Source organism: Lutjanus erythropterus, chromosome 16, assembly GCF_056507025.1.
Source record: "Lutjanus erythropterus isolate fLutEry1 chromosome 16, fLutEry1.hap2, whole genome shotgun sequence".
NCBI lineage: Eukaryota > Metazoa > Chordata > Actinopteri > Lutjaniformes > Lutjanidae > Lutjanus > Lutjanus erythropterus.
In genome coordinates this window covers 9,229,330-9,243,643 of record NC_139332.1, presented here as the reverse complement: position 1 = coordinate 9,243,643, position 14,314 = coordinate 9,229,330, and the positions used below count along the sequence as shown (strand labels likewise).

Here is a 14,314-nt window from a genome sequence, read left to right as displayed (position 1 = left end):
CATACACAGGACACACCTGTCAGGGCAAAACTAGAGATGTCCCGATAGCGTTTCTTCCTTCCCAACACAGATTCAGATGCCTAAATTTTGCTTATTACTGAGCACTGATCTAATACCAGTACACCAGTATGCTGTACACTCCTAACCCTGTACAGATGTGATATGATTGCTATCATTCTTGTACGGCCTGGATCATGTAAAACATGAACAAATACAAAGAATGAATGCCAAATATGACTGCAAACATATGGGACACTTCTGGAAAGTAGCAGGGTCCCACTTGGGCCGAATAAATTCTGTAGCATCAGATTGGTGCGTAGACTCACAGATACAGATACCATCATTTTAGGCTGCATCAAAGGCGTTTTCCAATTCTGTTATTGGTATCCAGGGTTCAATGTTAATGCCCAGTCTGGCTAGTAGGTCAGAAATCTTCTTGCCCAAAGTCAATTTTTACTTCTCCCTGTACAAATTGCTTTATTTATTAGTGGTTATCAAATAATAACAAAGACAAAAGACAACATCTATGTCAACATCTAAAAAATGTCACAAATAGTGAAATCATAATAGCCTTCTTCAGACTGCCAGTCCACATATGTTTTTTGTTATATCCAGATTGATTCTAGAAAGTCTCGGCAACAAAAAAAAAAACCTAAAAAATGTGATTTTTGCAAATCAGACCTAAGCCTCATTTGGATGTGGTTTAAAACATGATTTTATCATATTTTGACAGAAGTGTCTCAGTCTACACACTCTAGCCTTGGAAAAACACATTTCCGTGGCACATAGCTAACATGGTTACTGAAGTCTTTCTCAGGGGCTGCAACTACTGATTATTTTCATTATTGATTAATGTGCTAATTATTTTCACCATTAATTGATTGATTGTTTAGTCTATACAATAGGGCTGTGTCGCAGACAATTCTACCATGGTGGGCTTAGCCAATATGTTAAAAACTTCCAATCGCCCATCGTCGGTGACATACTCCCCTCTCAGCTAGGTGATATGTGTGAGCGGCGAAACCAATACCTTACATATGTATGTTCACTACGTCCATGAAGTGTCAAGAAATGAAACATTCTCACACCTATTTTCCTAAAAAAATTATTTTCCTTCCTAAACAGAAAAATACAACCATTGACCTCCTTTGCTGAACCAAAATGAGCTTAAATGGCTCATTAAGTCCATGTAAAACACACTTCATTACTTCATTCAAACTCGACAGAAACACATTTAAAACTCACCAAAACTGTCTTTGGTAGTCTATCCACTCTGCCAACAATCACCAACTCTGGTTTGGTCAAAACAAATCCTTAATTAAACGCATTAGATGTTTAAAGAGTCTTGCTCTACAGGCTGCTTCTCTCTCCCTCCTCACCCAGCAGAGAGCATTCGGCTCTAGCTGAGTGGGTGTGTACTGTGCCGCTGGATGAGAGTGCATCGCGAAACTGCGGCTGTCACTTTTCAGACTATTACATTAGCAAAATAAAATAACAAATATTTCTGCAAAAAAATCACCACCAAAAAACAGCCAGTGATGGATTTAGACCATCGCTGATAGGCCATACATACACCGATCAGGCAGTGAATAACACTGATTATCTCTTCATCATGGCACCTGTTAATGGGTGGGATATATTAGGCAGCAAGTGAACATTTTGTCCTCAAAGTTGATGTGTTAAAAGCAGGAAAAATGGGCAAGCAGAAGGATTTGAGCAAGTTTGACAAAGGCCAAATTGTGATGGCTAGACGCCTGGGTCAGAGCATCTCCAAAACTGCTCAAAATCCTGAAGAGGTTAATGCTGGTTTTGATAGAAAGGTGTCAGAATACACAGTGCATTGCAGTTTGTTGTGTATGAAGCTGCATAGCCACAGATCAGTCAGGGTGTCCATGTTGACCCTTGTGCACCGCTAAAAGTGCCAACAATGGGCATGTGAGCATCAGAACTGGACCACGGAGCAACAGAAGAAGGTGGCCTGGTCTGGTGAATCACATTTTCTTTTACATCACGTGGATGGCCGGGTGCATGTGTGTCGCTTACCTGGGGAACACATGGCACCAGGATGCACTATGGGAAGAAGGCAAGCCCGCAGAGGCAGTGTGATGCTTTGGGCAATGTTCTGCTGGGAAACCTTGGGTCCTGCCATCCATGTGGATGTTACTTTGACACGTACCACCTACCTAAACATTATTCCAGACCATGTACACCCTTTCATGGAAAGTGTTTTCCCTGATGGCTGTGGCCTCTTTCAGCAGGATAATGCACCGTGCCACAAAGCAAAAATGGTTCAGGAATGGTTTGAGGAGCACAACGACGAGTTTGAGGTGTTGACGTGGCCTCCAAATTCCCCAGATCAGTCAATCCAATCGAGTATGTGTGGGATGTGCTGGACAAACAAGTCCAATCCATGGAGGCCCCACCTTGCAATTTACAGGACTTAAAGGATCTGCTGCTAACATCTTGGTGCCAGACACCACAGCACATCTTCAGGGGTCTAGTGGAATCCATGCCTCGACCGGTCAGGGCTGTTTTGGCAGCAGAAGGGGGACCAACACAATATTTGGCAGGTGGTCATAATGTTATGCCTGATCAGTGTATATTTCCAATCGCCCACCCTATACCAACTGTTTTCAACACAGAAACACAGATAAATAATCACAGAAGTCCTTCAGTGTTGGATTTATCATTTTGATTTGTTTCAACGTGTCTCTAAAAAGATGCTGCAGTTCAAGGCTGGATAATGAAAGCTTCTGAAAGGGATATGATCACACCAGAGCTGATGCTGTAAAGGTACAACACTAGTGCTAGTGCATTAGCATTAAAATTCACTTAATGTTAGCCTTAGCTTATCTCTAGCCTTTCCTTCTCAACTACCCCCCTTGACTTTTCCAGCAGTTGTGAAACAACAGACTACACTATTTTTGGTGTTGAGAAGTTGCAGCATTTATTAACTAACACAGTGCAACCTCAACTGTACATTTACTGCCAGACTGACAACTTACTGCCAAGTTTAAGTCTGTGCACCGATATGAGCAGCGCCGTCACTCATCTGCTGCTTGTTCTACACTACCTCACATACACACCACACACACTGCCTTGGTCTTTAAAGAAACTACACCATACTTATAACCAATCCTTCAATGAAGTCCAATAAAATGTAATTATTTGGGTGATCGTGGTGAACCACCATTCCACAGGAATATGTTGCCTTTTCACCGTGGTCAGAAAAAATCCAAACTGTCACAGATGTGCTATAAAATCGTGAAAAATAGTCATTACTATGTCCCAGTGCCCAAAGTGACAACTTCAAATTTTGTCTTTTGTCCAAACAACCATCTCAAACCCAAAGACTCTTCATTGATTTTCATAAATACTACAGTGAAGAAGCAAATACTTACATTTCAGATGCTTGAACCAGCAAATGTTTGACATTTCTTCTTGAAATGCTTAATAAATTATCAAAATAGTTGGCAACTAACTTTGTTTCTATCAACTAATCACTGAAACTCTACCTATGTGGTTTCCACAGCAACCCATGTGGGTAGGTTGGTGATGTCTGGACACAGAAATCCAATCTGATCGCTTGCAAATAACAGTGCGGACAGTCTGTCTTAAAGATCTGATTTGAGACACAAATCACACTTGCCTGCAGTCTGAACAAAGCCTATGATCAGCACGATGTTGGACCGGTTAGTCAAGCTTTATGGGTGAATTTTCTCCCACAGCAGAGACACAAGACAAACTCTCGATCATGTACATGTGGGAGAATTTCATACTATTCAGGCTACTCAGTGAGAGCCTGGTGTGAGTTTCCACTTCATTGTGAAAAGCAGCTGCACTATCTCTAGATTAAATCACTGCCTTTCCTTCACAGTTTCCCGCTCAGTGTTATTACTGCACTGAATAAAACACTTAATGTGGATTCTGTTTTAGAGTGAAAATCTTTTCCTTGCATCGATTTTGAACATCCATCTTTCTCCATGAATAGCAAGAATGGACTCACATGATAGTCCATTCATCCTTAATTTACCTTGCTGATACAAATGCTAAAAGCCTTTCTGGTACCAGCTATTGTTCCTTTTCACAGGCTGTGTAAACTTGTTTTTTCCCCAGAAAACACAGGTAAACAATCCTGCACGGCTGTGTGGAGTGTTGATGTGCTGCCACATTGCATCCCCTGTGGTACTAGAAATCTGAAACAAAGAGGTGTGATGTATGATGACGTGTGTATCAAAAGATCCAACTAATTTCTCTGAACCTCTTTCTTCATGCCAGCTACAGAAGGCTTGTTTAGGTACATAGCATGAAATAACCTTTTTCTGCTGTTTTGCGGCACAGCCATTTCAGCAAAGTTGGCTGGCACACTTCAGTGTCTCCTCTCCTCTTTTCTCTCCCTCTCACTCATTTGCTGTCTGTCTTCTTTTAAGAGGCCATACCCACATAATGCCAAGGCCGATGGTTTTGCTGCGAGCACCTGGTGAGTTAAAGGCTAGGCCAGGTGGTACGCAGCTTTGACTGCCAATTAGAGCGGTGACCATGTGAGAGCTTCCCGAGATAACTTCTAATTAACAATGGACCTCCGAGGCATAACAATTAGCCTTTCCTTCAAATAAACCCACAGAAAGGATGCATGTCAAGCCCACTCACAAAATCCCTTTTTTTCCCCTTTCTAGTTGCCAAATAATACCCTACTGAGGACAAGCGAGGCAACTAAAATACATGCAGGGAGTAACACTAATCCTGAGCAGAGCCTTGTAGAGTGAGAGCTTATGGATGGCGTGCATATCGCATAGGCGAGGCAAAGAATGAAGGCATTTCTCCCGACAAGGTCGGACACACTGCAGGCCTGTCAACATGACTATAAGGAGAATAAAAGGGACAAAAGACGCTTTACATTGACAATGACACTTCGGCAAACTGTGCAGATGGAGTGATGCACACTTTCAGTGTAACTGAATATACATGAAAACGATTAGGACAGCGAGGGGACAATTTGCAGAGAGTGGCTCAGTTTGACAACAAAGTGACAGAAGTCACGACACTGTTCATCAAAATGGAAAACAGAGATAGGAGCAGGGCTGGGCAATATTGCTTATGAATAATATCTCAATATTTTTAGGCTATACAATATATATCTCGATGTACATATTTTCTCTATAATAACATCCTAGCAAATAGTGCAAATGTTCAATGATCTTATGGTAGGGCTATGCAATATGGACAAAATCAAATATCACAATATTATATAATAACATAAAATAGAGATACCTCGATATTGATATTGTGACAATATATGTGCTTTCACCAATATTAACACAATGAGATTTTTGATAAATGATCATCAGTAATGTGGATATAATGACTAAGTAGGTAAAGGCAAGAACACCTGTCTAGTAAGGTCAGAAAATTATATAACTTTACTATGATGCAGCCTTTAAAATCAGGAAAAAACAACACTTATGCCATGTCACCAACAGTATCCAAAATCTGAGACTTTATCTTGTGTCATGATATTAATATAATATTGATATATTGCACACCCAAAATGGGACCAATCAAATCCAACACTGGGGCCCAATACGGGTTTGTTACAGCACTAAAATTCCTGATTTCACAATAGCGTTGCTATAAAATTGTGGTGCATGTTGTGATATTTTTAGCCATTTTGGTATGAAACTGTGAGAGAAAGTAACTGTTAACTGTTGACTGTTGTGATCGCAACATCACACCTTTCTGGAGGGACTAAAAGTTGTAATTTGGATATACAACTGAAGTGAAGAAGTGCGCCAGCCACCTCGCTCACGGAGTAACAATAAAACAACAAAAACAGACAATTATCAACATAAACTGCCATGTTCTAGACAAACATAACAACATTTTCATTTTGGATTATAAAATAGCAAACTTAAAACTCCCAACAATGCATCATGCAATGCATCATCAGCCTTTCTGCTACACATGTGAATGTGCCACAGTCCTATGGCATTTCACAATGACTGAAGGCCACCACTACACAAATTACATTACACAAACTAAACAAGCTTTCCAGATGTAAAAACTGTGACTGGATGTGTACAACATGAACTGGCACAAAACCTTTCACCGTTAAAAGGCAGTGAGGGGAAAATTTGTAGCTCAGTTTGACAACAAAGTAATAGAGATCATGGATAGTGCATGATAGTGTCCATTAAAGTTCAAAACAGAGATGGGAACAATCCAATCCAGTATCAGGGGCCCATAGAGCTTAGACATACCTCAGTCATTGGGTATCAGATTTGCATCAGTGATCTACAGTCTGATCTAAATTCCACAACTCCTCATGTCTATTTGTAAATGCCTCACTGAGGAGCATGTCTTGAGTGTTGAATTGCACTTTTAAGCTCCACTTAGCATTAGCATATAATGCAAAGAAAACAGGCTCTAACTTATAGTTGGATCTACAGCTGGAGTGAAGAAATGGACTAGCTACCTCACTCATGATCTCACTCATGGTAACAGTAAACCAACACAAAAATGACAATTGTCAACATAAACATTATTAACACTAACAAAATGTAATGTTTGCATTGTGGAACATAAGATAGCAGGTTTAAACTGTCACCAATGCATCCTGGGAAATGAGGGTCACCTCTCACCCTATCTGCTACATGTGTGAATGTCACAAGCCACAATCCTACAGTGCCCTATAATGGTTGAAGGATGGCATTAACACAAGTTACATTACACAAACTAAACAAGCTTTCCAGGTGGTGAAAAATGACTAGATGCGCATCAACATCAACTGACAGTGAACTTTCCATCACTAAACTTAAGTTCAGTTTCAGCATCATGTAATCTAATTATTGCATTAATATATCATACATATCAATATATATATATATATATATATATATATATATATATATATCATATTGGAATGGGATTGGAACTGAGAAAAAGCGGATTGTGCATCTCTAATGGGAAACTTCATGTGGATGTTGCAATATCGAGATGTATGGTTATGTAGCTGAGCTGGCCGTCAGAGGGAAGAAACATCTGCTGCACAGTACAGTATGGCTTTACATAATACATCCATCCCTCTTGAAACACACCAGCTGTGGATTCCCTTCCTCCACTCCTCCAAAGACACCTGCCAATAAGCATTATCAAACAAGCAAGTCGCAGATAAAAAGCCACGCAGCAATTTGACAAGCCCTAATTGCGAGAGTGATGTGTAGTCTCGACATCTCGCTGATTGCGCTGGGGAAAGATTAAGACAGCAATCACAGGATGGCTTTCTTTTGTTGCGGAGGCGGTCGCGCTGAAATTGTCATTTTGCATTCATCTTCGATAACCTGGGTGAAATGTAGGCAAGATGCAGCGAGATGTTGTTTTCTTGAGTAAATGCCATATATTCACCACATGTGTGCCCAGAGAATGAGAAGCCTGCTCATGCCTGAAGGAAAAAAATGGTGCTGAGGTGTTTCTTGGAAAATAGCCAGCACTGTTAAGTGGAAACAGAGGGCAAATCAAAAAGGCAGGGAGAAGTCCAAGGGGAATACTGTGAAGGAAAAAGACTGTCTGTGACCGAGCCGAGAGGCCCCAACAAAAGACACTAACTATTAGTGAAATGTACTTGTACATGCTGCAGACACATGCAGACCACCACCCGAGGGACTGGAAACATTTCTGCCGTCTTGGTCCTAGCCCTTGTTGCAAAGCCGTGTACTTAAAGGGTCTGATTGGGTCTGTGGTGAGCCACGGGGATTCCTCGTTGTCTGGAGCTGGGAGCCTGAATGCCAGAGCTGAATAACTGATTACAGTAAAACCGGCGCTGACTTAACTCAGCCTTCACGCCACGGCAGCTGAAAGACTAGAGGATATACCTTGCAGGAAAGATCTTAAAGCTGGAAGTTGAGTCGTTAGAGAAACTTGCAGAAACTTTGAATGAGATGTTAGGGCGCCCTGGTGGAACGCTATACGTTTTCTGTTCGGCGTGGCGTGCTTTGAAGTGGAAACAGCAGCACAACTGCGACGACTGCGGTTTCATCAGACTTTTTCCTTGCAGCATGTCTTCATCTGGCTGGCAGCTGCTGGTGAGAGTTGCCATGATTCACGGTGACTCATTGCTCCTTCCTTGCTCTATTGTTAAAGGGAGCCCACAAAAGACTTCCTGTCAGAGGAACCACACAGATCTTTTAAATGTATATGCAGATGAGAAAGGCAATGATACACATATCTCTCAAAATAGCTCCTCTGGTCTTTTATAGTGTAACAAATGGCAACTGCTTATGGCAACTACAATTTCCAGATGTAATTGGGTTCCTTGATAATGGATGCCACCGAAGCACCCCATCTCCATCTCTGCCACCCTCCTCTCTAAATACTGCAGCGCCGGTCCCCCAAGGTCACGCCATCCAATCTGATTGGAGACGTGATGAGGAACCGGCTGAGCTAATGTATTCTACTTGCTTATTATTTATAATGGCGAGGAGAGGTTTCAGCGGAAAATTAACCAGCGCGCTGCAGACACCTTCATTAGTAAATGAGGTGACATCTCATACAAAATACACAATAATAGAGGAGATCATTTCAAAACTCATAACCCATAAACCTGGAGTTTACTCACACTGACAATGGAACACAATGTGATTAATGTTTACAGCAAATTAAAAAGGATATCTGTCAGAGGAAATTGCTGTTTTATTTAATGAGGCCCCTACTGTAATGTGTACAGCACAGATATCCTTCCTCTGCACATCTGCTGTACGTTCAACAGTTGCTAGAGCCTGAACACAGTGGATAGTACAGTATATAGTCTTTTTGAAGTCAGAAAGCTGGGCAGAGTTAGCCAGCAGCCCCCCCAACCACAGAATCTGAAGCCAAGAAATCAAACCAGTCCTCAAAAAGAAAAAGTTGCTTTTCTCAACATGACTCTACAGTAGGCTACGGGCTGGTCACTGAAAAAAAAAAACATTAAAAAAATCAAGAGAAATGAGGACAAACATGCTCATACGAGCTCAAACAAGCAGAGTATAAGTTATGAAATTAATTAAAAGCTAGAGCTGCAACGACGAATCAATTATTAATCAGGGGTTTACATCACAAGTTTCATCATGATATGATATTATATAGATTCTTTGGCCGACGATACGATATTTGCCACGATACGTTTCTGTATATTCTATTCAGGGGTCTGAGATCAATATCAGACATTGTCAGTTTAACACATTCAGTTACATTTATGTCAACTCACAAAAAGCAACTAAATTATGATTCTTCAATTTTACTTCCAGAACTCTTCCAGACATTTGTGACAAAATAAAAGTGCATCTTAAAGAAATCAAAGATCAATATTATTACTTTGCATCGATTGATCATTGAACACTGAGTCGATATATTGATCCAGATCGATGTATCATTATTAACTTACAATTAAAGCAATCAGCAACTAAATTAAAGATGAGGAATTAATAATTTTGTGTCATATTTGAATAAAAATGTCCAAATTCTCTGATTTCAGTTTCTGAAATGTTAATATTTTCAGGTTTCTGTACTACTCACAGTGACAGTAAAACCTGATATTTTTTGGCTTGTGTGCAAAACAAGACATTTGAGGACGTCACCTTGGGTTTTGGGAAAACATAACCAATATTGTTCAGCATTTTCTGACATTTTATGGATAAAAGTGATCAATCAAGAAAATAATCGGCAGTTGCAGCACTATTATAAGCACTGAAAACTATTCTTAGAAATCTGCAGGTGTGATTAAAACACCCCAGTATTTAACAAAATAAAAGCAGCGAGTATTAATATGCATTTTTGCAGGAGAAAGTTGCAGTGCAACACCTGGTCAGCAGCACTTTAAGACTTTAAGACCGCATGTGCGCTGCTCTGTTTAAAGCGCTGAGATTAAAGGATTTAATTAGACTATAAAGTGACACTCGTGCTGGTGTATAGGGTTAAAAATAAAAGCATGCGTTGTGTTTCGATACTCACTCAAAGTGAAGCCCGGGCTGCGAGTGAAGTCCCGTTATTTCCGTGCGGTCGTTGAGGCGGGCAGCAGCTCCGCGGAGAAACGAAAAAGCGAGCAAATCAGTCCAGTCACAGCTTGAAGGGTCCAATTTATGAAGGGGGTGGGGGGGGGGGACAAGCTCCAAACTGGCAACCTCACACCGCTGCCTTTTTTTTTGTTTTTTCTTTGAATTTGAAAACACCGGGAGGAGGTTTTTACAAGCACATATACCCGTGCGTTTTTCTGCGAAGGAGAAGGATGAGGAGGAGGAGGAGGAGGATGGGAATATAGTTTCTCTCGCGCATATAGCGCTGTACTCGCTCCCAGGCAATGAGAGGCATGCATTTTAATTCCCGAGCGCTGACCATGAGGGGCACAACACTGCTACGCCCCTCAGCATCCTCACTCACACACACTCACTCACATCAGGATTTTTTGGCATGCGTGACCAGGTCCGGCTGTTTGCCTCCAGCTCATTGCTGCAGGGTCGAACAATATAAACTCCTCTACACTAATAAAGAATTCATCTACATTTATGCCCCATCTTAATACCCCACATCAGCTTCTTTTACTGGTTTAATGACACCGGATTATTTAGCACACACGATGAATGTCATATTGTAATATATCTCTCCTATATAATATTCCTATAGCCTATTCAGTGGTGGAAAGAAACTTATGTTAAATCTTAAGTTGGTATGCCACTTTAGAAGTTTAGGAATCCTATTTTATCTAACTTCTTTCTCATCTCATCTCATAAATAGGGGAGACCGGGGATGGTAGTAACATTTTTTTATTGAGCATCAGTGGTTGTTCGTGCTAGATCTCTCAAACACTTTGATATTTACAACACATTAAAATTATCACAGAAGTGTTCATGCCAAGTATCAAAAGATCCTTTGTTACAACCTACCCCACTACTGGGATGAGTTGAAACACTAGTTGTGGATAAATGTAGCAATGAGTGTTAATTTTCTAAGACCTACATAATCCAATTTATGAAAGAAGTCAAGTGAAGAATGAGTAATAAACAGTTTTGGATGAAATGAATAACACCCAGGAAATCAGGGTTTGTGGCCCATGTGAAGCCACAATGTTATTACAATTTGTAAGGCATATAACATTGTGTGCTTAGTGCGACTTAAGTGCTGTGAGTTGCTTAAGTGACAGGTCGTCACATGACGTATGTAAAATAACAGTTATTGTAAACTCAAACATGGATTTATCCTAAACCCGAACCAAGTAGTTTTTGTGCCAAACCCTGACCAAACAGTGAGCATTAATCACATGATAAAAAGGGTTTCTGGCTGTGTCAGTTGCAGCCCCTAAAGGGTACCTTGTGCTTCAGTATCAGACGCCGTGGGGCAGTGACAAATCGTCGGGATGAGAACATGTTGATGTGTCACATAAGGGTTCAGTCACTGTCACAGTTGTGTCAAATGCAGATGGCTGCCCCTGGGGTGCCGTTCTGTGGGTCCAGAACTGACAACATACACACTTAACCGACACTTCTCTTAACATTGAATTTGCAAAAGGTTCAGTGCACACAATACTGAAAATCTCAACAATCCCCACCCCAAAGCAGCCACTAGAGAAACTGTTATTTTAGGTTATATAAGTCAAATAATTTATGTACAATATAGTGAATGCTATAGGTGACCTTCATAAAAAAAATAAATAAATAAACTTTCCTTTTACTCTCTCTCTCTTTTTGCTTGTAAAATCTACAATATTGCTCACAGACATAACCCACATTTCTTATGAGCTCAAAAAGGAAATGGGAGTGTATCATGTTGATGACATCAATGCAGTATTTTTCTAATAAACATGTTAATTAAAGGGTTACAACTAACCCAGTGTTACAACATTCCCCAGTTTTCACTACTTAATTAGAACTACTGTTACATTACTTAGATATTACTAAAAGTAAAACTACTAGAATTAAAATACTTAAGTAAAAATATGTTATATGTACAAAGTATTCTTCTCAAAAACTACTCAAGTATAAGTTACTTTTTAATTGTTCATGTTTTGTGCATTATCAACAGCAGGCATTCAATCTGAAGGGTTTTTTGTTTCTCCAAATCTTCAGTCTAAATTACTTCCAACTCCTGCACTGTTCTGCTGTGTGACACTGTCACCGCTTCAAAACTGTGCCTGCTGCAGCCTTTGTTTCTGTTTTTGTCTTTTCCACCTGTATGTCATGGCTTTCATTGGATAACTTTATTAGCTCTGAAAATGGAGAAGCAAGGTTTGGGTATTAATTCAAATTGTAGGCCCACTCACCAGTGAATTGTGATTTTAAAAGTAACTAAGTAGATTATGGTGTAATGCAGACCTGGAAAAATATGGCTCAGGGACCAGATCAGGCCCGCTGAAAGGCTACATGTCAGCGTGGAAATATTGCAGTTAACATCTAGCAAAGAAAGTCAATATCTTTTTCTTACTGTTGAACTTTTATCAGCCTTTTATTCTGAAAAGGGTCAGTGTTCATTGGCAATGATGATGAACTGTATCTTTTATATCAAACTTTATATAAACTTGGTTCCTACTGTTGTACTATACAATTGCACCTGCACCTGTATCTGGAAGCATGCATAATGTGAAACTTAAAGTTTGGTACAAGTGTATAATGGTAACCAGCTATTACCTTATAGACATCTACATGCAATGTTTCCCCAATAGAACTCCTCTGACTATTCCATTGTAAGAGATTATTAGAACATTATATCACATTTATGTTCAGCTCACAGCAGCCTGATCAGTTTCTCATGTGACCCCCCTGTGAATAATAATTGCCCACCACTGGTTTAATTATGCATATTTCAAGGGAAAATTTGGTCCTTTTCATGTAGATGTCCAGTGAGTGATGCTAAATGTAGTCAACTGCAGCAATAAATCCCTCAGAGTGTGCTATATTGACCAAGGACACTATGTTTTTGTGCTTGCAGAGCCATGCAGCAGTGCCTACATATACCAGGATGCATTGTGTGCTGGCCTATGTCAATGTTGCTGTGTTATCACTGCCCTAGGCTATAGTGACACTGAATGCAGGAAGAACAACTGATTTTGGCAGCTGAAGAACTGAGCTTTCTTGATCAATATGGCACACACTGTGGAATTTATTGATTCAAATGACTACATTTACCATCAACACTGACTGGATATCCACATTATAAGTACCCCTTTTAAGTAAAACATGGACAAAATACTCAGAAATGTACAGGTACACACCCAGATAGACTTAATTAGAGTAATTAGAGTAGCTGTAATCCATTACTTCCACACCTGCCTATAAAATCCCTGAGGGTAAAACAATCTTTGATCCATAAAATATTCAGACTTCTCCTCTAATTTTGCTGACAGGATCACTGCAGCTCGTTTCCATAAGTGCTGCAGACTAATAGGATAACAGAGGTGAGAGGTAGCTTAACTGCAGCCAGTGTAAGCAGAGTGAACTCACCCAAGCTAAAGTTCACTCAGCCATAATAGCCTCAGGCCTGCAGAGACCTGTTGGTCAGATTTATGCCCTTGGCTAGGTGACTGCTTACCTTTTCCCCCCTGAGGCTACTGGGAAGCATTTAGCGCTTTGTATTAAACGTGGCTGCTGCCTTCATGAAAACTGGCAGCATTCATACTAAATCCTCAGGAAGGGCTTGATTTAAAGGGACATTTCATCCCCCAAAGAAGCCCACATATTTTTACTCTTACCTGTGTTGCTTTTTATCCATCTTGATGTGTGAGTCGCTGTAGATATGTCGGCCTTCCCTTGAATATGATGTAATGGGTAGCCCTTTTCCAGACGAATTTGCTGGCTTGGCTTGACTCAGTGTGACTCAGCATGGCGACTGGCTGTAAAACAGGGAATAAACACTTAATTTACTGTAAAACTTTCACAATAAAAGTCCCCTGTTATTTTGTTTTTGAACACATTTAATATGAGGCAGAAAAATTGCGTTGGTGTTTCATTGACAGTAACTTAAAACAACTCCTATCCAGCTGAAAGCAAACATGAAACAATAAAATAAAGCAGATACCTGCAAGTACAAACAGCGATTACGGGGAGAAACTAAACTTCAGACCACAGAGATTCAGATAGAAGCTACAAAACTCCTAAATCCTGAACACACAGACACTTTTGAAGACCTCTTTCTCTCTTGTCTTCAGTTTAGTTTCTTAACAAATGGTTATTTGAGAGGGAGATGGGGCCTCATCAGGGGTTGGTTGCTGTCAGCAAGACATCGCACCCTCTCAGAGGTGTGTCTGGCACACTTTGGCCATATAGATGGCTTAAATCCCCTAAAAAATATATCTGAA

General features: G+C 40.3%; 1 protein-coding gene across 1 annotated transcript in view; it reads right to left on the bottom strand.

Moving 5' to 3' along the window:
- LOC146312716 (CMP-N-acetylneuraminate-beta-galactosamide-alpha-2,3-sialyltransferase 1-like) overlaps nucleotides 1–10,057 on the bottom strand; it is a 112,053-nt gene extending 101,996 nt beyond the window's left edge. The window contains exon 1 of the mRNA XM_084739148.1: nucleotides 9,982–10,057. The gene's annotated coding sequence lies outside the window, so the exon portion shown is untranslated. The remainder of the gene's footprint in view (nucleotides 1–9,981) is intronic.
- Nucleotides 10,058–14,314: the final 4,257 nt, after the last annotated feature.